Source organism: Siniperca chuatsi, linkage group LG7 (assembly GCF_020085105.1).
Source record: "Siniperca chuatsi isolate FFG_IHB_CAS linkage group LG7, ASM2008510v1, whole genome shotgun sequence".
Taxonomy (NCBI): domain Eukaryota; kingdom Metazoa; phylum Chordata; class Actinopteri; order Centrarchiformes; family Sinipercidae; genus Siniperca; species Siniperca chuatsi.
Genome location: NC_058048.1, coordinates 26,336,652 through 26,360,829, shown reverse-complemented (window position 1 = coordinate 26,360,829; position 24,178 = coordinate 26,336,652). Strand labels below are relative to the sequence as shown.

General features: G+C 38.1%; 1 long non-coding RNA gene across 2 annotated transcripts in view; it reads right to left on the bottom strand.

The window, feature by feature from the left end:
- The window catches only part of LOC122879353, a 123,307-nt gene that overhangs the window by 67,735 nt on the left and 31,394 nt on the right, over nucleotides 1-24,178 (bottom strand). Inside the window, exons 2-3 of one of the 2 annotated variants that reach the window (XR_006378686.1) lie at nucleotides 18,186-18,337; nucleotides 15,858-16,836 (exon numbers count right to left, since the gene is read on the bottom strand). This is a non-coding gene — a long non-coding RNA (uncharacterized LOC122879353). Of the gene's footprint in view, nucleotides 1-15,857; nucleotides 16,837-18,185; nucleotides 18,338-24,178 lie in introns of those variants that run through there. The other variant, XR_006378687.1, reaches the window with a different exon arrangement.

Genomic DNA, 24,178 nt, shown 5'->3' with positions numbered 1-24,178 from the left:
GGACTTCATGAACCAAGAAGTCAGTTAGTACTTCAAAATGGAAAATATAGTCTTTCAGTACTAAATAAAATTACTGAATACACTGAATATCACTTGATGGAATGTAATCCTGTAAGAATACTCCGAGGTGGATTTTTTCCTTTTGGTGCCTTTGCACCTTTGAGAAACTTTGACTCAGTGAAATCCTTACTTACTTTCTCAGCTTTGCATTCTCATGTGAAATGATGATCTTCTGGTTACAAGCCCACATTTCTAACCTTTAGACCTGAGATTTCGAGGATTTCTGAAATGGCAGGATTCTTCTACTTGGCATAACACAGCCTCTGGCAACACTGCCAGCTTTCACAGTAACAAACCACAAAGAGACTTAGAAATTCTAGAGAAATTTAGGCTTTAAATTGCCTTCTGACACAATTTTTGTTTCATACAGGTTAGCCTCCTTTTACAAAACAAAACAACTGCTAATAAATGATGAAATTATCAAGGTTAATATCCATTTCCATAGCTTTCTTTATTGTATGTTAGCCTTCAAACTGATGTTACCCACACTGGCTTAAATATATTTACACTAACCACTGCATTATAAATGTAATGTGATTATGATTATCACTACATGTATTTGTTCTGTATGGTCAATCCACTTGTCACATTATCCAAATGGGTAAACAAAATCAGTTAAAAAATCTTTACTCCAAACATTTTCTTGATAACTAATCTAATCTTTTATTGTTGCTAAGAGATTGCAGCTGTAGGTCTTATCCACACTGCCATAGAAAAACACCCACAGTTTTTTAGGTTATTTGCCAGCTTGCATGCATTGAACTACCGCTTGGCAGTTCATGCCTATAAGCAATCTTAATTTAACCTTTTAGTACAAAATCATATTATACATGCTCTGATTTTACCATTTGTGACCCGTATTTAAGGACTGCATTTTTTTTTTTTTTTTTACACGATTCTTTTAGTCATTTTGATGATATTTTTCCTTGTTCCAAACAAATACTTGGACCCCAGAGTGCCGACAAACCCTATCTCGACAAAATCCCATTTAGAGTGGCGCAACATGTTGTCAGTAGTGGAAACTGTTGATTGATGGGACTGATGCATTCAGAGGTCTCACAGCACACCCAGCATGTAGACAGGTTAGGTTAAAATCCTGTCACTCAGCAGTTCAACTTCCATTACTTATTAAACACTCCTGCATTTGGCTGGTGCAACAGAGAGGGGGATGAATACAATTAATGAAGCTATCTCTTCAGAATTAAGCAATGCAGCACACACAGCTTTACCACAGACATCTGTACCTTAAATGGATTCCCACTGTATAATATTCCAGCATCCTCAAAACTCATGTTATCTCAGTGAAAGAATGCCTGGAGGATAAACAGTTTCTTCTGCCCTTCAGGCAAAGCTTATTTTTCTGCATTTGTTTCAAGATGACTCAGTCAGCACATAACGCAGAACTATTGCAGGACAGTCAGAATTGGTGGGGTAGAAACTCGCCAATATTGCAACAATCACAGGAACGTATGAGTTAGGTGAGATGTAGCCTTGTGTTCACACTGTTAGCGTGAGATAAGACAAGGCCAATTTCATATTTTTACCCTGTCGACAGGAGCTGGCAAGTTTTATTCCCGCTGTATGGTTTGGCTATTGCTCATGTGTCAGAAGTGAATTCCACTTGGCAAGATTCACAAACTTAAGACTTCACTTTCTTTTATGTTTGGCTTCTTCACAAAACTCTGCTTAATAAATGCGGAAAATACTGCTATCTATGTGCTCTTTTTAAAACTGATTTTGAGCAAACAAACTCACAAGACAATAAAATCTGCTAATGTAAAATAATGAATACATACATAACAGACTTAGTTATTACAATAATTGCTATGAAGGTTGATGATGTGTGAGATTTTGTCATATCCTTCGTCAGGATATACTGTCTGTCTGTGTCTGCATGTCAAGAATCTCATGTATAAATGTACATTTTGATTGGATAAAGTAAAAACAAATATTGTTATTGAAGCACTCGTTAATCCAATTAAATAAAGACACATATCACAGTAATATGTAAAAGTCCATATACCCACAAGGTCAGAGGGCAATCAATGACAATTTCATATGATTAGTAGGCCTGCACGATATGAGAAATACCTGCGATGTGCGATTACTTTGTTCAGTATTGTGACGACGATATGACTTGCGATAAATAAACAAATATTGAAGTGTGCATATTAACTATACAGTTCCTATGTCAGCCTGGTTGTCTTTAAATTCAGAACAGGATTGGAATTGAATATTTTATTTAATTAACTATACTATTATTACTTGCTAATGTTTTATTGCACTTACAGTAACGAGCGTAGTTGTCCTCAACTCGAGTAACCTTCGAGTTATCTTCGCTTCACTGTCTCCACCGCGGCTCTGCTGGCTGCTGTGCATGTGGAGGAGCCCGTTTAATACCAGGTTTCCATACCCATCCCTACATTAAATGATTTTTTTTATTAATCACGTTTCAGACAGTCTTTTGCGATGTGTTTATCGCGCATGTTCATATCACAATGGCGATAAAAATACGATGTATCGGTCAGCACCAATGATTAGAGACTTTTTTTTAAATGTTTTGTTATATGTAAAAGTATATTTTTATCTTTCTCATTATTTATCATCTTTTTCTAGTCAATCACTTTCCCCTTTTATTTTCTGTTTTACTTTTGTCTTAACCCTTGTAGTTTGTTGACATTAAGAGCATTTCAATCCACCTGTATTGTACACATTTTCAATTTCAAATATCTGTCTCTCAGAGTCCACTGTAATATTTCCCTGTAAAAAGTTTCAGATTGACAGAGCCGTCCCCAGGCGTGCTAACGCGGCTGCTGTGAGGGATTTGGCTTTCAGCCTGTCAAACACGGAAAACTCTTCAGCTTTTAGATATATTTTGTGTTTCACCAGGTGTTTCCTCAGGTTACATGTGTTGCCCTGGCCAGCTTTGCATGCCGCATTACAGCGAGTGTTGTCTGCATCAAGTTTTGAAAACTGTAAACCACACTTGCGACTGCTTTTGGCTTGCCATTGCCCTGACTCGCTGTGACTTGAACAAGCTGCAGGGGTGATGTAGTCTCGCTCTCTCATCCAGATGTGCTCTCAGGTACCGAAATTTGGCACTGATTGTTTTCAGTGATTCTCATATCTGTTTTTCCTAATTCCTTGTTTATCGTGTAGTAATTTTTTTATCGTGTTGTTGATTTGTTTTTTTGTTTGTGTTCTTTTGAATGTTCTTGTTCTCAGGTCTCTCTTGGAAAAGAGATCTTAATCTCAATGAGACTGCCTGATAAAATAAAGATTAAATTTAAAAAAACCAAAAAAAAAACAACTTCCTCATTGCTTGGGGTCCCAAAGACCTCACTGCTATATGAGTAAAAATAATAATAAATAATAATAATTGCAAAATCAAACAATTATTTTTCCTTAAAGTATTTTTTCTTTTCTTCTGACCTTATTAAAACCCAATATGTTGAACAGTGTTGAAGTGGTAACCCTTCTCTTTGCCATAAACTGGGCTTGCACATTTGATGAATGATGATCATAAAGCATTGTTTTTACACTAAATATCACTGTACAGTATGTTGCTGTATCCTACATAGTAATGAAGTAGTCCCCAGAGAGGTCAAACTCTCCATAAGAATTTTATAAACAAACTTAGAAAACTTCAAAATCCTGTTATAGCAAGTTCAAAATCCTGTTATAGCAATTCTCATAAAATCAGAAAAAGTCATTAAGTATCAAGCTGATCAAACAATGTTTTTTGAGCGGTTAAAAAGGGCCCGAGGTCTCCATGACGCCAAACAGAACATTAGGATTAAATGGACTACATTTTACATTATATTGAATCCTCTTTCATTGCAAATGAATGCAATGCATTTTCCTCACTTTTGTGTCAGACACAGCACCTCTCTTAAATGCAGACAGGATCAGATTCAACACCTGCAAGTAATCTTAACAACCCTGCACAGCTGATGGGTTAAGCATTTGATTTCCATCTATAATTACCTCCAGGTTGACAGTTGCCAATCCACTGTGTATTGTAAATATAATCTTTGTAAGGATGTTTGCGTGGATTCTCTTTCCTGTCAGAGAGGCTGCGAGAATGCGCCGCGCACCTGTCTTTGAAAACTTGTCACAGAGCTCAGCAGCTACCACGTTGGCCCAGCTCACTGACAAGAAAAGAAATCATTTCACATTTGATTAAGTATTTATGAGTGCATCTTTTATTTATTTATTTTGATCAATGCGTCCCGTTTCATGCAGCTGTTGTTTTGTATGTCGGAGATCCTCAAATCGCATCTCTAGCAGACATTATAGGTCTCCAGTCCCAGCTGATACTCAGGAAATCACAAGCACAGTGGTGAATCTCAAATGCAATTGCAATCTAGAGCAAAATGTTATCGCATTTTCTCCACCGTATGCATCTCTCCGTTGTCGTATTCATCAAGGTTGGAGAAATGACCCCCATTGTGGTTAAATGTGAAATCGTTGAAAAGCTGTTGTGTTCTCCAGCTCTGCTTCAACACAAAGAGCTGAATCTCAATAGAAACTATGAGTCTTGAGCAGTTAATAGCAATTACATGTATGGGAGAGCAAGTAATGGACATGTAAGGTGTTTAACTTCCTTTATGGATGCCTGTGCGCTGTTGTGTTAGTTTGTTGATTGTATTTCTAATGAGAAACACATTCCCCTCAAGAGAGGTTGAGCTGGCTGAGACAATACTCACTGAAGCAGACCCAGTCTCCGCCATTCACTCGTACAGCGAGATAAGCCCCCAAGTGTTGTGATTGTTGACGTGGAGGCCAGTGGGAGCTCTCCAGGATTACCAGGTCTGGCTGTCTTCACTTTGAGCTGACCCAGCGGGACCCTGACAAAATAGTTTGATCCTAATCCCAGCGTTACAGACTGACCTCCAAGCAGCATCTCTGCGGTACGGTTGGAAGTGCGGTAAAGCTGCTGGAAAGTACGAGGACAGGCCTGAATTACGGCTGAAACAGCGACAGCCAAACATTATTTTCAACACTGGCACTCATGGTTTTGTTTTCCAGGATGCATAAACATGGATGCATCTCAGTATTTCTGGCACATATCTAAACCTGCAGAGATGCAGTCAGAATTGATCCCTTGCAAAGCTTTAAAAAAGGCATGATTTTTTTCATGATATGACAAACTTACTTGAGCAAACATTTTGAAGCAGCGTTTCGGGTAAGAGGTTGATAACAACTGCAAGGCACAAAGGATTAGAGAGGTATAAAATCAAGATTCATTGCTAAGTGCTAATTCTATGTTATTTTTGGCAAAAGAGTAAAACAAAGTGTCTATTTATTAAGACAGAAGAAAAAAAATCACAATAGACAGATAGAAGGGGAATGATCTCTTCAGCTTCACAGAAAATCACTAAATGAGTTCCTTGAGAGACAAGTGTGCTTGTTTGGGGAGTTCAGAACAAATGTGCTGTAAGTAATCCTCAAAAAATCAGTCCCTGAGACACTTCTTCACATTTACTTAATCCACTCCTCCATTATCATACATTTAAAGCCCCTGTGTGTATAATTTTTATGTGATTATAACATTTTTCGAATTATTCTGATGGCATACGTTTTTGTTTGTATAAAAATGAGACAATCCAGGTGGAAATTGGTGTAGTGTGTGTTGTTTTTAGCTTATTAACTCTTATTTGGTCGGATCACAGTGTGTTTTTTGATACCACCCCTACGAGTCGCCAAAGTCCTACACAAAGGGGGCTTTAAATTTCGGGAATTTCATGCCATAGGGCTGCAACTAATGATTATTGTCCTTGATCAATCTATTAATCTATCTTGTTTTTGATTATATTAATAGATCATTCTGATTTGTTTATCAAGAAAATGTCGAAAAGGGTCTGAAAATGCTCATCACAGAATTAAATTGCTTGTTTTAGTAAAACCAACTGTGCAAATTACAAAAATAAGAATTTGCAGTTAATTACAATTAATTAAAACAATTTGTCAATACATTTTCTGTTAACTATCATACCATGTCACTCACTTTGAGTTACAGTAGTTACACTAAATAGAATGTAGGGCTGCAACTAACGACTATTTTCAGTCAATTAATCTGATGTTTTCGTGATTTGTAGGTTAATCGTTTGGTCTATTAAATGCCAGAAAAGGTAAAAAAAAAAAAAAAAAAAAAACAACAACACACAAATCACAATCATTTTCAAAATGTCTGTTTTTGTCTGTTTTTGACCAACATTCCAAAACCCAAAGATATTGAATTGACAGTTATATAACACAAAGCAAACAGGAAATCCTCACATATGAGAAGCTTGAACCAGAAAATGTTTGATTGACATTTCTGCTTGAAAAATGACTTTAATGATTAGTTTTTACAATAGCTCACACATTTCTCTATACCAACTTCATTTTTTCCAAAACTCTTCACACAGTTCTCTTTACCAACATGCAGCTCAGCAGAACAGTTCATCTCACATCCATAATGCACTAATGCAACTAAACTAATAAAGTACGTCAGAAATTAATCAGAAATGTTGCAATATACTTCAATAGGCTTTTTTTTTTTTGCAATACAAAAAACTATATCTATAACTATTCTATAAATACGTGTATAGAATAGCTATAGATATAGAATCAGAATCTGCTTTATTGCCAAGTAGGTTTACACATACAAGGAATTTGCTTAGGTTTTTTGGTGCAAAAAAAAAAGAAAAGAAACAAAACTGCAGGTCAATGTAATAATATAGAAATACAGCAGTGCTGGTCAACCCTGTCTTCTGCATTGGGCGTTGAGTTCTCATCGACATTAGACCTTATGTCCTCTTGCTTGCAATACCCCTGGGAAAGAATCTGTTTGCGTGTCCGATCCATCCCTGGCAATCGTCCGCAAATATGTCCAGACATTCAGCATTCATTGTGTCCAAGAGGGACATCTGATCATGTGGCTGGTGGTGATACACTTTCCACCTCCATGAGGAAAATATTTCCTCCATGGGGCTTAGGAATGGAAAGTAAGGTGGAAAGAAAAGTGACACCATCCTGGGATGGGCTGTAAACAACTCTGCGACTGGAAGAGATGGTGAAACACCACATTGTCGCACACAATTACAAAATGTTCTGGATTCTGTATCACCTGTCCCCTTTCCTCACCAGGCACCAAGTCTTTCATAGAGGTCATCATGGAATGGAATGAGGCGCTCACTGTTGTGAGTTGAGAATGTAGCAAATTGCAGTAATCCTGTGTTATGTATGTGTTATGTAAATTGAACAGTTTTGACAATAGTATGTAAACGTGCAAAATGGACTGTAAATACACAGAGTTGTAGTGGTGGTTGAGTTTGAGTGAGAAAACAGTTCATGAAATTTAAAAGTGGTCATTGAATGCATTTAGTGTAAAAGCAATGAAAAGTGATCCACAGTGTAGTCCACAGTGACTTCTGCTGTGCTGACTGTGTTTAGAGTTTTGAAGAAGTGAACTCAGAAATGTGAGTTAGCAACTGTAAAAAACTGTAATTAATTCAATGAATTAATACATTTTCTGTTGATCAACTAATTGATTAAATAATCAATCCAACTCTAGAATGCACTCTCTGTAAACCTGAGCATTGTGTTTAATTCAATTCAATAGGCTTTACTGGCATGCCATTTGACATGTGTTGTCAAAGCACAATTACGATTATGATCAAAAGGAATGAAATTAACAAAAATAATGTCATTAATGTGTGTTCATCCTTCATTGAAAAAAACAACAACAATCTTCTTGCTACCAAGATAAGCTACATGGTGCTGTGATCCAATGTGACTCAAGTATGTGCAAAATATTTCAAGCAATATCTAAATAACACAACATACATCATTTTCTCTTCTGTGTGAGCCATCTTGGTATGTACCCTGAAGCTCTGTTGCTCTGTCTGTCTCTGTCTGCTGCGTGCTGCTGTGTGCAGTCTATTAGCTGTAAAAATGTATTGATTATACATTCCTACTGTATGAATGACACCTTCCGACAACCTGAAGATTACAAGTTTATCTAAAAGGTGAGGTCCCGCTCCACAATTGTTATGCTGATTCTATGCCTTACTGGATTATTCGGACCGCCAGTTTGGAGGCGACATGACATTTTTAAAGATGTTAGATTTTTTGGGGCCTTTTCTGACTTGACTGATGTTGCATTAAAGCACTTCATGAGGGCTGGACTGCGGATTGACCAGTAAATTGAGAGTTTTTCTTAGAGCTTAGCTCTGTCTTCACAATCTGATATAACGCCAGCAGCAGACGCCCCTAACTGCTGCTCAATCTCATGGTTCTTTTTATCGTCACTCGTGAATACGTCCCAGAGATATTTGAAGTCCGTCACTCGAGGCAGCTGCTTGCCCCTCACCACTTGCGCATGCTGTTGTCTATTTGGTTTCATTGGACCGTGAGCTCCTATGTGCACTGGAGCAATTTCAAGCTTCAGTGTGATGCGGCTGAGATGAAACCATGTTTTTCTCTTAGAAAAACTTCAGTGTGGTGGAGGGTGGTGAAATGCAGCCGCTCTGGTTAACATTGCCAAAGCTGACTGCATCAGTTCAGCATATAAATAATAAAATAATACATTTGCAATCGTGATTACTGAAATTCTACATTCTGAAAACAAGGTGAAAATCTTACATTACACTGCTGCAAGAAATGATTAATTTCATTATCGACTGAGCAGTCATTTATTTTTCAATTCAATTACAACAATACAAAAAGAGATCTTAACATTTTAGTGGCTGGAATCCACAAATATCGGGCATTCGAATAATCTTTTAAGTCGTTTATCGATTAGCCCGATTATCAAAAATTGTTGCAGAGCTGCTACATGCGCCATTATCATTGCTTTAATTTTATGTGCAGAAAGTTATGGATTCCTGGCAAACCAGTGGTCACACTCTTCAATAAGATCTGCAGTGCACAGCTCACAAATTCAACACTTTCACCTGCTAAATTACAAATTCACAAAGTTTTAAAACCTCACCCGTCACTTCAACGCTCCAACTATTAAAAGCCCTTTTAGAACTTTCTCTTCATTTTTATCAATCCCTTCCTGGTTGGTTTCTACTGCCTCTGTGTGCACTGCAGCATGCTATAGAGGGACCCTCACTGTAGCCTCCTATGGTGATTGAATATGTGATTTTTGGAGTGCCAGATTTGAAAAGAAAGCCTGGGATTCTATTCAGTGGATATAAATTTCAACAGCCCCTGGGAGGTTAAGAAAATTGCTTTCTAAAAGGATGCTCTTGTATGATGCATTTTAGAGCTCTTTTTTTTATCCCCCGAGCACGATTGGGCCTTTGAGACACAGTGGCAAGGTGAATTAAATAAAGCTGGTGTCATAGCACAGTGTTCATAATAGTTTGCTCAGAACAGTAAAGGTCAGCACTATCCTAATGTTTTGTCAGGAAAAGCCAATTTAACCACTGCATTTAATCAGGTGTGTAATTGAAAGGTTCTGTCTGATTGTATGTATGTGAGTCTGTGTGTGTTTTGTTTTTTCTGCCATTTTCCTGATTTTATGAATTGTCCTTTTTCTTTATATTTAATCTCATTATTGCTTGACGCTTTGGCAATACTGTCTTTGTTACACTTGTACCAATAAAGCATAATGAATTGAATTGTGTGTGTGTGTTGTACTACCTGTGTTTCTCCTCCCCTCTAACCCCCTGCCACCCAAGAGAGCAGCTTCAGGAAAACTTTGTTTTGACAACCATTTCAATTCCTGCTGTAGAGATCTACCCACCAAACTGAACAGCCCTTTTGTACAGGTGCTGTCCAAGTTCATTGAAATACTGTCTTTGACCTTCAATGCTTTTTTTCTCTGCTGCACATCATGCAAGGCTTTTGTGCGAAAATACAATGCTACAGTCCAGTGAAACTGCTTTGGTGACATGTGCTCCTCTGCAAGTGGTTGATTGTTGTCATAATTAATGTGTCTGTTGCACTTTGTTCAAACGCTGCAACTGTTCCTTCATTTTTCTCAAGTCAAACATGAAACAACAGAGGCGAGCAGCAGGATCTATTTTCAAGGGAAGAAGAGTGATTCTGGAATAAGCAGTTAGCCAAAGTGATAATTTATCATTTGTGCTCTCCAGCTGTCTGGTTAACTGACACATATAATCAGGCAGCGGAGTTGTAAATATTGCTGTTTGTGATTTCCATATTTAACCATGAAGCGAACACTGTACTCAGACCTAGACTGCAGAAAAACATGGACATGGCATTTGTGACATCACCTGTAGATTTCTGAAGGTGTTTTGAATCCTGGATTTGAGTTTAGTGCTCGCTGCCACCTTGGCTTTTCTTAGAGCCAGAAAAAAAGATATTAGAGCCATTTGGTCTAGGGTTGGAAGATATGACAATCTATACAGTCCAGCGCTGAAAGGGTTTGTTGATTACTGGATTAGTTGGTCAAATGATTAATAAGTTCTTCATCATTTTCCAAGGAAAAATTCAAAACATTCTCTGGTTTCAGCTTCTCAAATGTGGGGATTTGTTGCTTTTCTGTTTTTCTATCATTGTACACTGAATATCTTTGGGTTTTGGAGAGCTGTTCAGATAAAACAATCCATTTGAGGACGCCACCTACTGCTCTGGAAAATTGTGAAGTACATTTTTTACAATCCTTTATCCCTTCTCTGACTGTTTAAGGTCATTGTGGGCAATGTTGCAAATTTAAGAAGCAGGACTGATTCATGGCATTGTTGGAAAACCTTCATGCCAGGTATTAATTTTCCTGGATATGCCATATCCATAAACACAAAATATTTTAATTTCATTATTTATACAGTATATTGATACCACAATATAAAATGACATATACTGTAACAGAATTCATCCATATATCCCATTCCTAATTGTTTAAAAGGAGAGGGAGTCTGGTTGGAGTGGACAGTGACATGCTGAGACACCTGTCAATCAACCAAACACATCCCAAACCATATTTCTTCTAAACTCTCAATATCTCTCTGATGGAAAAAACTATTCCCAAAATTGCCACACTAAAAAGAACATTAGAGGCAGTAGCTATTGAGACTCTTAACTTCTTGTGGAAAAAAAAAAATCGACTTTGTATTCCAGGAGAGGAGATGGAGGATTTTTCATTCGACGTCAATACAGTTTTCTTGGAGTCAGCATCTCGCAGCCATTAGAAGAAATGCAGCTGCAGTTGTCACTTGGCTCAGACAGCCAAATCAAAAGTTGTTTCTTTCCATTCTTTTCTGAACTTTAAGGCTTACTCTCAGCACTGTAATTTACGAGTGACACGACAGGATTGGACAGTTTAATGATTTGCTGTCATTACAACATTGACATCAATGATGCAGGGTTGCGTTCGCTGAACAAAAGGTGCCTTTTCTGACCAAAAACTGAATGCTGCAATAGGAAGGTAACATAAGAGCTTCGCACGCTGCTAATGCTGCTTTTGTGGTGGTCTTTTTCCTAGTCAGAGTACAGTGAGAGGAGGTGAATCATTGTTCATTTACCAAGACATCTGCTCTCTTCCAGCTCACATGTTTTAGTGAGTCATGAGTGGTCAGACTGAGATGCACTTTCACAGATGCTATTTGAATTACATTTCACACCACCTGTGGTTTAAATTACATCTGAAAAGTTTAAATTGCTTTGCTTTTTATCTCTTGCAGGGCTTTTTGTCTGATCATAGTTTAGGCTATTCATATTGTTAAAATGGTATCTTGTTTTATCATAATGACAACAAAAGAAAAAATATGACAAAAAGTGTGACATGGCAAGTGTTTATACTTCATACACAATGTGTGCATATATTGTGCTTTATTTACTTAATATACACATTATATTAAAATTATATTATTTTAAAAATCTAAATTTCAGGTGCACGTACTTGTGTGTTTCCAGTGCTTTCAACCACATTTCATTCTCTTCCCTAACAGATGGAGCTTTCTCAGTTGTCATGGAGATTTGTCATGACTCCAATTGCTGAGGAAGACTATAAGATACAGTTGAAAGCTTCAAAGTGGACATGAGTTAAGATTTTTTTGTCAATTAATTTCCATGACGACTAAGCAACTTCCATCTGCTGAGGAAGGACATGAAATGTGGTCGAAAGCTCCGGAAACAAGCTAGTAAAGGGACCTTCAGTTAAGATTTTCTTTGTCAAACTATTATTTCCAATGTAAAGAATTAACTTTTACGCTCAAGCAATGCAGTTGGTCAGGAAGCTGTCCATTAGCAGTTAGATTAGATGGATAGATACAGTGTATATCAAGTGAAAGTAAAAGCAGTCTGATTACTGAGTCAGAGCATTTACAGCATTTCTATAAATATGGATAGCACTTATAAAGCTACTAATATCATTACTATTGCCACTGATACTATGACAGTAAGAGAACAATCACTTTGTGGGAGCTGGGAGCACCCAGCCTGACCTCCCACCTCCCATCTCCCATCTCCCACCTCCCACCTCCCACCTAATAATGTTTGAAAAGTTTGTCATAGAGTTGTGGGTGGCCTAGTTGTACTCACACTGGGTCCTCTGCTACTAGTGTAGGTTATTTAAAAACCAAATAAAGTGATTTAAAAGAGGTAAGGAAATGCTTATGTAAATCCTCTCATTATTAAAATGATTATTTACTATGTTGTTATATTTAAATCAAATGTTGGAAGAAATTTTATTGCATCATTTTCTGGACGCACCCAGCTCCCCCTCTCAGTTTTGCCTGCTGCTATAGTAACAATAATGGACCAAAGACCTTTCCTTTGTGGATAAATACTGGACCATGCTTAAAAAAATGAGTCAGTTTACTTAGTATCTGACAATATGAGTCCAATAAATCAACAGAATGTTTGAGAATAGAGCCAGGGCCATTGGGACACATCCCACTCACAGCTCTAGGCTGTTCTTACACAATGGGCTCTGGGTATGCTTAAGTGTGAGAATGATATGCCTTCATTGGGAAATCAAAAAAGTCACATGAATCACACTGGAAACTTTGAAATCTAAACTTTTTTTGCTTTTGTGATTTGGGGACTGTGGATAAAAAGGAAATCCAACATTTCACTGAAGGTTCTGTAGAAGTAGCTCCCAACTGTATGATTGTTTTCAAGATTTCAAAGCCTGACTGTCTGCAGCACACACTCCAGATATTATTGACCATTTTACTGAGGACCTCCCCAAGGACAAATCACCTCCTCCCTATAGAGCAGCAAATGGAAAGTGCTTTAAACTGTTTTCACTTCAACACGGTGGAAGTGCCCTCGCAGGACCCAGAGCTGGAAGGCTGAAGGCAAAAGGACTGCATGATTAGGCTGGGGATCTGATAGAAGGTCAGGATCTGTGGTAGGCCAGAGACGAACACAGATGCTATCAGGATCAGTCTAGAGAGCAGTGATAGTCCTCCAAGACTGTGATCTACAGAGTGACAATACTGTCACTCCTCCCTCCACCAGCCGTCCCACCGGAAGATATCCAAGAGCAAATCGATGATAATGTGAACCACGTTTCAAGCCACTCTCAGGTTTACAGTCCTCATGTTGTAAACTCAACTGTGAAAATGTACTTTAATATATCTTGTAAAAGAAGTGTTACAGTGTTGTCATCATTGTTTACATATATTGGTGATGACATCAAGTCTGGCTTCTGGCTTTTTGCTTTGTTGACTGGTATGGCAGGGTCATAAGTGAATTTACTTACAAAACAAATTTTTCTCCTTCACTGAGACATCCACTTGAACCCCTCCTATACCTGACTGGACGATCACATCACTTCTGGGGCTGTTATTGGTCTTTGCTTCTGACTTCCAAAAACCAAAAACTATTCTGAATAGGTGTGAACGGAAAACGGGCCATTGAAATGCATAATTGTGACTATATTTAAATATTTTTGATTGAGCTTTGGAAGTTTATAAAGACTGCGCAATAGGTACCACGAGACAATGAATTTCTCAACTGTCAGAGATTTTGCTATTCCATTTATACAGAGGTATGTATACCTTTAATTTCTCTGGCTGTATTAGGACACAGCGAGCAATGATGCAAATGAAAGCGCACGACTGCTTTATGGTAAAACTGGATGTACCTTCATTTGTCAGGTAGCCTATTTATTCAATAGATAAACATTCCCATGAGGTTCATTCCTTATTATATCTATAAAAAGGTGTCTCAATTGAGCTTCCAGAAAAATTGCCATATAATGATATATAACGATTTCACAATATAAAATAAAATATTGCCGCAATAGAGAAAGATTTTATCCATAATGCCCAACCCTAGCTACAAGTCACTGTAAACATAGCTTAATGGTCCATAATGCATCTGACAGGGCTGCATCAATTCCTTATGTGGTTGTTTCCAGATTAAAACCTCATAGCAAAATCTCACAAGTTCACAAGATGTAGTCTGCTTGTGCAAGGCTAAATGAAATCATCCTGTGCAGCAAAATCTGTAGAAATCATATTGATGACAGTATGTGTTCCAAAGATATTGGTAAGTCACACATTATTTCCTCCTACTGTGAAAAATAAAGAGGCAACTCAATTCAAAATTGGGAAATACATTTTTCCACTCAAAGTTACCATACAGTTACCTGACAATACATCAACAAACACTGCCAACACTACTGAGTCTTTACTCGATATGTTCATATCAACCTCAAGAGAATTTGCCATACTGTTCACTGTACACTGTGGTAACTATCCCTTTAACTTCTGTGGGTGTATGGGCAATGTTAATAAATTAATAGGATGGTCTGATAGCAGTATTAGATTTTATAGGTTTTTTGCATCAATGTGATGTACTTGATTTGTCAGATATTTACTTACTGAATTTGTCAAAAAACTGACATTTCTGTTCTATTTAGTTTTATCCATTTCTAAAATGATTTTCGAGAACATCTCGAATCATAATATATTTTGATATGGATGAAATTACATAGACTATGATATAGGATCGTCCACCCCTATGATTGTCCTAAAAATGCTCTTCAGTTTTTTTTTTATTGCATGCAAATCAAAACACAGGACAAATGTTTAAACATACAGAAGTACATATAAATGTAATGTTGCATGTACAGTTTACTCATGTTCCAGTCTAATCGGTGCTTTCATATTTCCTTACATAACATTGGTTTTCTATTAGTGTCTAAAAATGATAGTGGAAGGAGAAGAATAACACACAAAGTGCACATTAATTATAAGTGTGGTCAAACTCCTGTTCAGTTCTGTTGAATGAGATCACAAAATTTGCATTTAAACTACAAAAGCAACCCTGGCTTTATGTTATGTTCAATGCGACAACCACAGGGATACAACCTTGCTTAAAGGGAAACATCTGTGTTTTAAAACCTTTTCACTAATTGCTATCATTTGTTCAACACTCAGACTCTCCAAAAACAAGTGAGCCACTTCCCTGCTGAAACCGGACGGCATGTGTTGAGTCTGATTCACATTCTCCTTTCACTGCTGACAGTTTCCTGTTGAGCTTGTAAATCAATTAAATATGTCTCTGACAGGCTTCCTACTCACACACCTATCAGGATGAATTTTGTTACACTCCTCATCCGTCCTTGTGTATAATGACGTGCGATATGTGCATGAATAGCAAAAGAGGAGCAGCCCCTATTGTCTGCTGTGTTGGCATTTCTGTATTCACCACATGGAACACTTTCATTTGAGAAGTGAATTGTGTGTCAACATATCCCTGCTTCCCATCTTCCCTCAGGTGCTCTTCTCAATGCAAAGCTGGCTTTAGCACCTGCTGACCTGTGTAGTTCTGCAGGAAGATGCTGTTAGCCCTGGGAGAAACACACATAAAAAAACAGTCCCTCTTTCTAACGCTGTCTTTAATAGTAATGTGGGCCCTGTGGGTGTGCCTCGTTTCCTCTGAGCTCCAACACAATATCTCAGAAGACCAGCAGCGGTGGATTCATTGAATCTACGGAGAAGAATAAAGACTGAAATTCCTCTCAGTCCCGTTAATCCAAAACATTTAAAAAAAAGAGAAAACTAATTCTCTGAAAAATATACACAGTGTGTGCTGGGTAGCATCATCTAAATCGTGTCAAGATGAAATAGTATTTGTTCTCTTTACTCATTATTCTCTCTGCTTCGGTGCCTGCTAGCAACAGCAGGTATAACAAAGACAAATGACTAAACATTAGACATGTGAGATGTCACCGTGCAGTTCATAAAATCACTCAACTCACTTGTCGGGCCCCTATGGCTTGATTAAAATCTATTTAGTGTGTGTGTCCAGAGCATAGAGTCCATATTTTTTCATACAGTCAAAGGTATGAGAGTGTAGAGTTATCATCCGTTTCATCGGAAAGGACAGCCACTTGCTTGACTTTGGGCAAGGACGCACAGAAGCAGACCAGCGCCACATGGGACATCTGGATTTTCACACTTCTCGACACCCATGTGTAATCGACAGCGACAGGCAGTGAGTGACAGCATCAACACCAAGCCTGAATACTCAGGTGGACAATGATTCCTCAATCATCTCTGTGGCTGGAACAGATCAGCGTCCTCGCTGCGTGGCAATAATACTTTAGTCACACGAGTTGGAGTGGAGTCTTTTCAATGGGGATTGTGTCAGTTAAAAACCCACGTTTACTTTGTTTGTTTTTCGGGAGATGGCAGGTTATTTAGAAGACGGGTGACAGCTGCATTGTGATGATAAGGTTTTCATGAAATGGGGGTCCACATACAACCATTCCCAGTGGAGAGCCATTTTTCTTCATATATCAGATGTGAAGGAGGGCAAAACCAGTTACTGATCAAAGTAAGGAGAGTTAAATTCAATCTGAAAGAAGTTAGAGAAAAATATCAATATTGCACTTCTTATGCCGCTATAAATATAATGCTGCTATAAATATAATGCTGCTATAAATACACTCCTACTATTATACTGCAATAACTATTCAGGCACCAAGTAATTCTGTATGGAAAATACATAGAAGGTAGACAGAATAAAAGCAACACCTGCTATCAAGTAACCCTAAATACTACTTTTGTTAAGTGTATGTAATTGTATGGAGTATGTACCTTGTCTTTGATATCATTTTATTAAGATTTTGTTACATGGGCAACTATTCCTTTGTTTAAAATTCCTCAGTCATAAAGCCTATACGTTACTATAGTTTAAGACTGACTAACTTAAAGTGATAATATACTGAAAGTGCAAACTCTCACAAGTTAAGGAATACTCAAGTTTATAATAAATAAATTGATTACTTAACCGTTATTTTTGTGACAAACTGGTATGGAGTTCCATACACTGGTGACATTTTTTCCACTAAAGCTTACTAAGTTTTACCAGCATTTATTTGGTTTCCAGAGCTCCACACTAAGCGCTAATGAAACAAGCAGTTTGTAGCATTATTCAAATACTATAATTGATGTGACTGGATGGCAATATTGCTGTCCCTGCTGCTTCATTACAATTTTTGTTGTGACATCACACCGAGGAGGAATGATGCAATTTCATGACATCAAAAATTGTCATGCTTACATAGCATGGGTGTGTTGAGTGTGGTCAGAGGCTAAGCAGGCTTGTACCTTTCCACCCACAAAAGGCCAGTGCAGCTATAATTTTCCTCCTTCCAAAATCTAGTGTGGAGTTGCTCTTTATATACCATCCCTAAGTCGAAATCCACCCCAAGCCTAGACACCATAATTTCATGATTTCCCACCTTTAACTTTCGATATGCATAAATTTTGCGTCTCTATTGTCGACAGAGTGTATTGACTGTATTCAGACAGACTTAACCTGTCTCATACTAGCTTATTCGTCCTAACAAGCCAAGAATTCTAACAACTTGTAGAAAAATGTACAAACCAGCGTCCATACAAAAATCTTCATAATACTATCATTTATTTCTTGACAATTTATTTGGCCATTACTGCCTTGGGCTGTGGTGTAGCCAATCAACAATTTTTCTTTAGAATCCGCGAACCAATCAAGTTTCTTAATTCTGGGACAACAGTCTAACCTTTAAGCTGACACAGTTGTGTTATTGTGTCCAGCTTTGTTTTGTCTGGTGTCTCTGCTAAGCAAAAATGTTGGCTGAACTTGAAACTGAACCTTATCTACACAAAAGCACAAAATTAGACAACACACTTCATTGATCAAAATAATTAGCATGCACTTACATGATCGGTTGGATAAGCATCAATCCTTATTTGTATGTGGTATATGGCAAAGACAAGCACCAACTGCTCAAATTGACTGTCCATGAGGGAATGGAAGACCATGATTTTGGACAGACTCAGTCCACTGTGGCAGTCTGCAGCACTGTGAGAACCTAAAAAAAAAAATACAGTATGTTAACAAATTTCCCTACAAGATGGTCTGCTGAAGTTTCACTCACCTACCTGGCTGTAGTCTGCATGACAACTCGGAAATGTTAATGCTTCTACGTAATAAATGAAAGGCAAACATGGTGAAAGAATAAACAGGTCCACACAGAAGTGCAAGAGACGCATCATTTCAGAGGCATTAAGTGAGACGGGATTCAATTTCGTCTTGCCTGCCAGAGCGTGTCCCTCTCGTCTGTCACTTCCGCTATTTACCAGCAGTTTCTGAGCCAAAGGATGCCATTGTCACATTTCCCATCACAGCTCTCTCCTGTTCCTATCACATACTGGACATGGTTAAATCAGCATACCTCACACTGATCAGTGTCCTTTTGATGGAAGGCTACTGACCAGCCATCCCCACGCTGCTGCCAGCCTCTGCCTATTGTAGGAGATGAACATGACACCAGGCTTGGATGTCATATCACGGCCAATTTGAGGAGGCCAAATTCCTAGTTCAAATAGTGAGTGTGTCTGTAATTGGCATTTCAGCCAGTCTGATTATCAAAAACCCTATTATTTTCAGACAAGGACAAGCTGGAATCTGGAGAATTCCCCAATGACTGTGCTGTGGAGGGCTTGGAATAAAGCTTAGTGGTAATGCTAGATTGGATAATGTTAGGTAGTTTAGATTTTGCCCAACAAAACTGACACAACAGTAGCCAAATAAAGATTGGGTAGGTATTTTAAAAAGCCATGGAATGAAATCAATCCCACAATAACACTAAAAAAAGAAAAATGAATCCTCAAGCTATTGAATACTGATTCTATATCGCCAAGCACTGTAACTTGGCATTTGAGCCAATGTCCTGAAATGGAAAAAAATACAAAAAAACTGCTGTACAAAATTTTTCAAAAACGAATCAGTCTTATGTGAGTCTAACTCTGTGTTATTGATTTTTCACACAGCCTGTCAGGGGATATTATTGTGAAATGATTAAATGAGAAGTATAAGAGGATATTGAAACATTTTTTTTATCTTGAGGCCACAATGTTTGAACCTGTGGTGAACAGAAAGATTCAACCTTTACCAAAGCCCTTTACTATTTCAGTTTCATTTGTTAACTTGTCATAAAGATGGGGAAATAAACCTCCTATTGCTTCCATACATGCTTCATAAGTTCTGTTTATTCAACATGTTATAGGCAATAGAGTTATTAGATCTATAAGAGAAAAGTAATGTACGCTTATGGTCTACGCTACTGCATGTGGTGGGCACATACCATTTTTTAAAAACAGTTAAGGTAATGGGTATGGTTGAGCAATTGTAATAATTTCTACACAGAATAGTCATGTCGCATTGGCTGCCAGGTATTTAGTAAAATCATACTGTCTCAAGACCCCTCAGGTCAACAGTTTACCCACCTGTTAACTCACTAGTTAAATAAATTAAACCAATCGTGTTAAACTTCTGACAAACAATTATTAAAAATGGATAATTACTCAAACATAGCATTTCTTGTTTTAACTGGGAAGTAGCTGCAGTGTAAGGACAATAACTCTCTGAATCGTTCTGATTAGGGCTAAATAATGACTACTTCTGAACCAGACGCTGGTACGACCTTCTCTACTGTTCGGTGTGATTGACTCATTGGCTGACAGTGCTGTCATCAGCCAGGCAGGAGAGACGCTCTGTGGTGCGCTAGGATTTTATAACTGAACTATGACCATGATGCACACTTTCTTTGACTGCGTTGAAATGTTTTCATATCGCAGATGATGAACAAAGGCATTAAAACGTGAATCATACAGGTAAAACCTGAGACTCGTGTAGGCTGTTATACGAGTTTAGTTTAATGTATTGAGCATTATAAAAAGGAAAAATATCTATAAATAAGAAAAAATATGAACCACAGACACAGGATTAGCATCCAACTCATCCATTATTTTCTAATGTTGGCACACCTCATTATCATTTACTTGATTGAGGTTAGGATTAAGTTTTTGGTCATAGATTAAAAAGAAAATGATTTGCTCAAAATGAGAAAAAAAAGGCCACTGCATAAGGTGTTTTTTTTTTTTTTTACTTTTTACAAAAATATTTGTCGCTTCCTGTTTCACTGCATTCATAAAATATTACACAAAACAGGGGTGCTTTACTTTTTGGAACTGCAGGTTTTAGCTGCCATCTCAGCACTCCAGTGTAGAAACTGCTGTTTGCTCTTGGAATCTGTCCATGGTGCTGGAAAGCTCTGCTTTCCTGATTTACAGCACACATACTGTCACCTCATCCTACCTGCACTGTCATTCTTAATATGTTTACGGTAAATCTGCACCCTATTGTGGTATACTTTATCCGTTTTTGACCTTAGATGCCTCTGCTGTTGCATTAGCTCCTGGAAGAGAAGGAGGCCTTACACACTCTGAGCCTTTTGGGGCACAGTGCAACATAATTGTAGCAAGCAATGCATGAGTGGCATTAAGTGAAAAGGTATATTGGTTTTATAATGGCAGGGGAAGAGCGCAACTACATAAAATCCCTCTCTACCAGTTTAACAGACAGGAAGTAAAGGAGTGAACTAAGAGCAGGACAGTACTTCTCCTGATCTACTAACTACTCATTTACTGGAAACAAAGCCATATTCTAATGAATGTACATATGCATGTTAGCTATTTTAAGTATCAGGCTCATGTTCTTTCTTAAACAAGTTCAGAAAGGAAGCAGACATGTGCTGCTACTCTTCCACTGTCTGAGGTCTGGGATAAGTTTAGCTGCTGGATAAACTCTAATTTTGTTCTTGGCTCCAAAATCCTCTATCAGTGAATGTACTACTATCACAGTACATTACTGATGTGACTGCAAACAGGGCCAATCAGAGAGGGGTGTTGGCCAGCCAACTTTAAAGGGGGTTTGCTATTTTCCGTTAGGAATGGTGAGCTAAACCCACCTGAACTGAGTTTATTCAGCTTTGACATAAATTCATGATGTGTTATGGTTACACCTACTGGGGTTTTCTTTTAGGCTGACACCAAAAATATAAAGAAAGCATTTGCAGTTGGATTACCTGTGTAAATGAGTTTTTTTCTCAAAACATGTAAACATATTTTCAAATACAAACTTTCATGTAGGATTTCCCTATTTTGTGTCATCATTTGAGATGTGGTCAATAAGCTGTAGCTGCTGGATGCTCTCAAAGCAGTTGAACGTTATCAAAATATTCACTTTTTATTAATCTTGCTTTACAGCGCAATTCCAGTGCAGCTAATTAAATGGCAGTAGAAAAGATATGGAGGCTTATTGGCCAATCATCATGTCAAGATTAAGACCAGCCACAGTCAGCCTGCAATAACAGACGCACTGAGCTTAGTAAAGTTTTAATCCAGATAAACATGGCAAGTAAAATAATTCCTACATTTTATCAATAATGCTGTTTATAAAGAAGTCAAAGGCTGCTCAGTGATGTGACCGGTATTATGAGGGGACCAGTTGTACATGAGTACCATAGTAGACATTTCACATCCACAGGATGGGTAAATTGTTTGAGGTCCACATATTATACAGTTAATGATCTGAACCAAGCCTCCATGGAACTCTAAGGAGTATCCCCCAAAAATGTGCACACTAACAATTATGTTCAACTTATGACGCTCAATTTTAGAGCTGCCCCCTAATTGTCGACCAAACGGTTAGTCGATGAGAAAAGTCTTAGTCGACCAAGTTTTCATTGGTCAGTTAGTCGCAGAAACCCCCCCCGCCCAAACTCCATTCATGAGCTGCGCCTTGTCATAAGGGCCGGGACGAATGTATCAGGGGGACGGTTGCAACACGGACCTTTTCTCTTGTAACACGGAAGTCAGAAACATGTCGTGAAGTCCAGTTCTCTTTATGTGAACATGGCATACTGCTTCAGTTATAGCTGTGCACAGTTTTCGCCAGTTTCCTTGTAACTTTGGTAGGATGACCATGGATATGACTTTCCTCTGGACCAGCTCGGCCTACCTGTCTCCTCACCACAGTGCCTTGGGACACAAAGTACACCCTGACATTGAGTCCACAGCCCAATTCGATCAGTTTTGCCAGAGTTACAGTAGAAAAACTGATTTTTCACTTGGTAAGTAAAAAATACAAAACGGAAATGTTTTCTGTTTTTAAGGTAATGTTTATTTGTTGAAGATTGTAAATGTATATCATCTGTTAGACCTATCCGTAGGCTAAGTATCAGTGAAGGTTTAATTTATGATGCTAGCCTATCTTTGAAAGGCCCCAGTCAGGTTCGACTCTAGGACCTTCTGGCTGTGAAGCAACTCTGATAACCACTGCACCACCATGCTGCCCAATTTGGATATTTTATCTGCTCCATAAGCTCACACAATACAAGCACTTAAGATGCAGAAAGGACACATAAGAAAATGTGGAAAGTAATGCAAGCTAATTAAAATCCTCTTGTCTACTGTATGTGTCTAATGTGTTCCTGCTGATCAATTTGGAAAACTGTGTTTGTGTGGATTTTTTATACAACAAATCCTTAAAATTAATCCTGAACCTGATGGGAAACCAATGCAAAGACAATAGGATGGGTGTGATGCTAGTCGACATGCTGGATCTGGTCAACAGCCTTGCAGCAGCATTTTGGACCATTGGTAGATGGTCCTGGGACGACTTGCTGAGGCACGTGAAAATGGAATTAAAGTAGTCTGACGAGATGATATAAAAGCATGAGTGATCATCTCTAGCTCAGGTTGTGATACAACAGCCAGAGTTTTGCAATATTTCTTAAATGGAAAAAACATGTATGGGACAATGATTTGATGTGTTTGTCAAAGTACATAGCCTGATCAAATACAACACAGAGATTTCTGAAATTAGACTGTACAGCTGAAGGGACCCAATACAGTGAGCAACCTTAGAAGCTAAGCTATCTGAAGCAACAATAAGGACCTCAGTCTTATCTGCGTTGAGCTGTAAAAAGTTATTAGCCATCCAGTCCTTAGTGGCAGTCAGACAATTGTGCAGAAGAGTCAGGTTTTCAGTCTCATCTGGTTTAAAAGAGACATACAGTGCTGTAGAGGCAAGGTCAAGTAATGGTGAAGGTCAGTGGTTTAACCTGCAGGAGCATCGGCTTAGAGAAAAGAGAAAATGCTCTGGTGTCTGGAGGGCTGACAGAGGCAGCAAATGGAGAGCATGAAATGGAAGTGCTCCTCGTTTGAACTAATTTCCAGAGAGAATGAATGTTCTCAGAGTGCCCGAGCTTTCAACTGACGGGTGATGTCACCTGTGAAAAGGCTGCACCGAAACCCCAACTGCTCTTGCAGCGCCTGTTTTACAGATGCCACTAAATATGTTGTTCCCTGCATTTTTTTTATGTATGCTCTTGTTTTTCTCAGGTATTTTTATTAAACTTTTCTTTCAACTTCAAATTCCTGTCAAAGATTGCCAAAAGATCTTTGCTAACCCCCGATGTTAACAGATTCAGACTAGTTAAGTAGGGAAACCCATTATGACATGATGCACTATGATATGCATGTGTTCAGTTCAAAGCCATCATTATAAACGTAATATTTCTTATAATGATTTATGAGCAAAGCTTCCTTTTGTCTATCTTGTTATCATTGTGAATCATTCTGGGTAACCCAACTAAATCCATAAAATAAAGGTTTATGTGTTTTTTCTCCTTTCGTTGAAGTCTAATTTACCCTCAGAATATGTTAATGTGAAGGTGGCGGAAGTAGACAAGCCCAGTGAAGGAGATGCATATCGTATATGGCCAGATTATGAGCCGTGATATGTTAAATTAAAACTGGAACAAATCAAGTAGGAGTCTTTTTGGTGTTCCATTGAATATTAATTA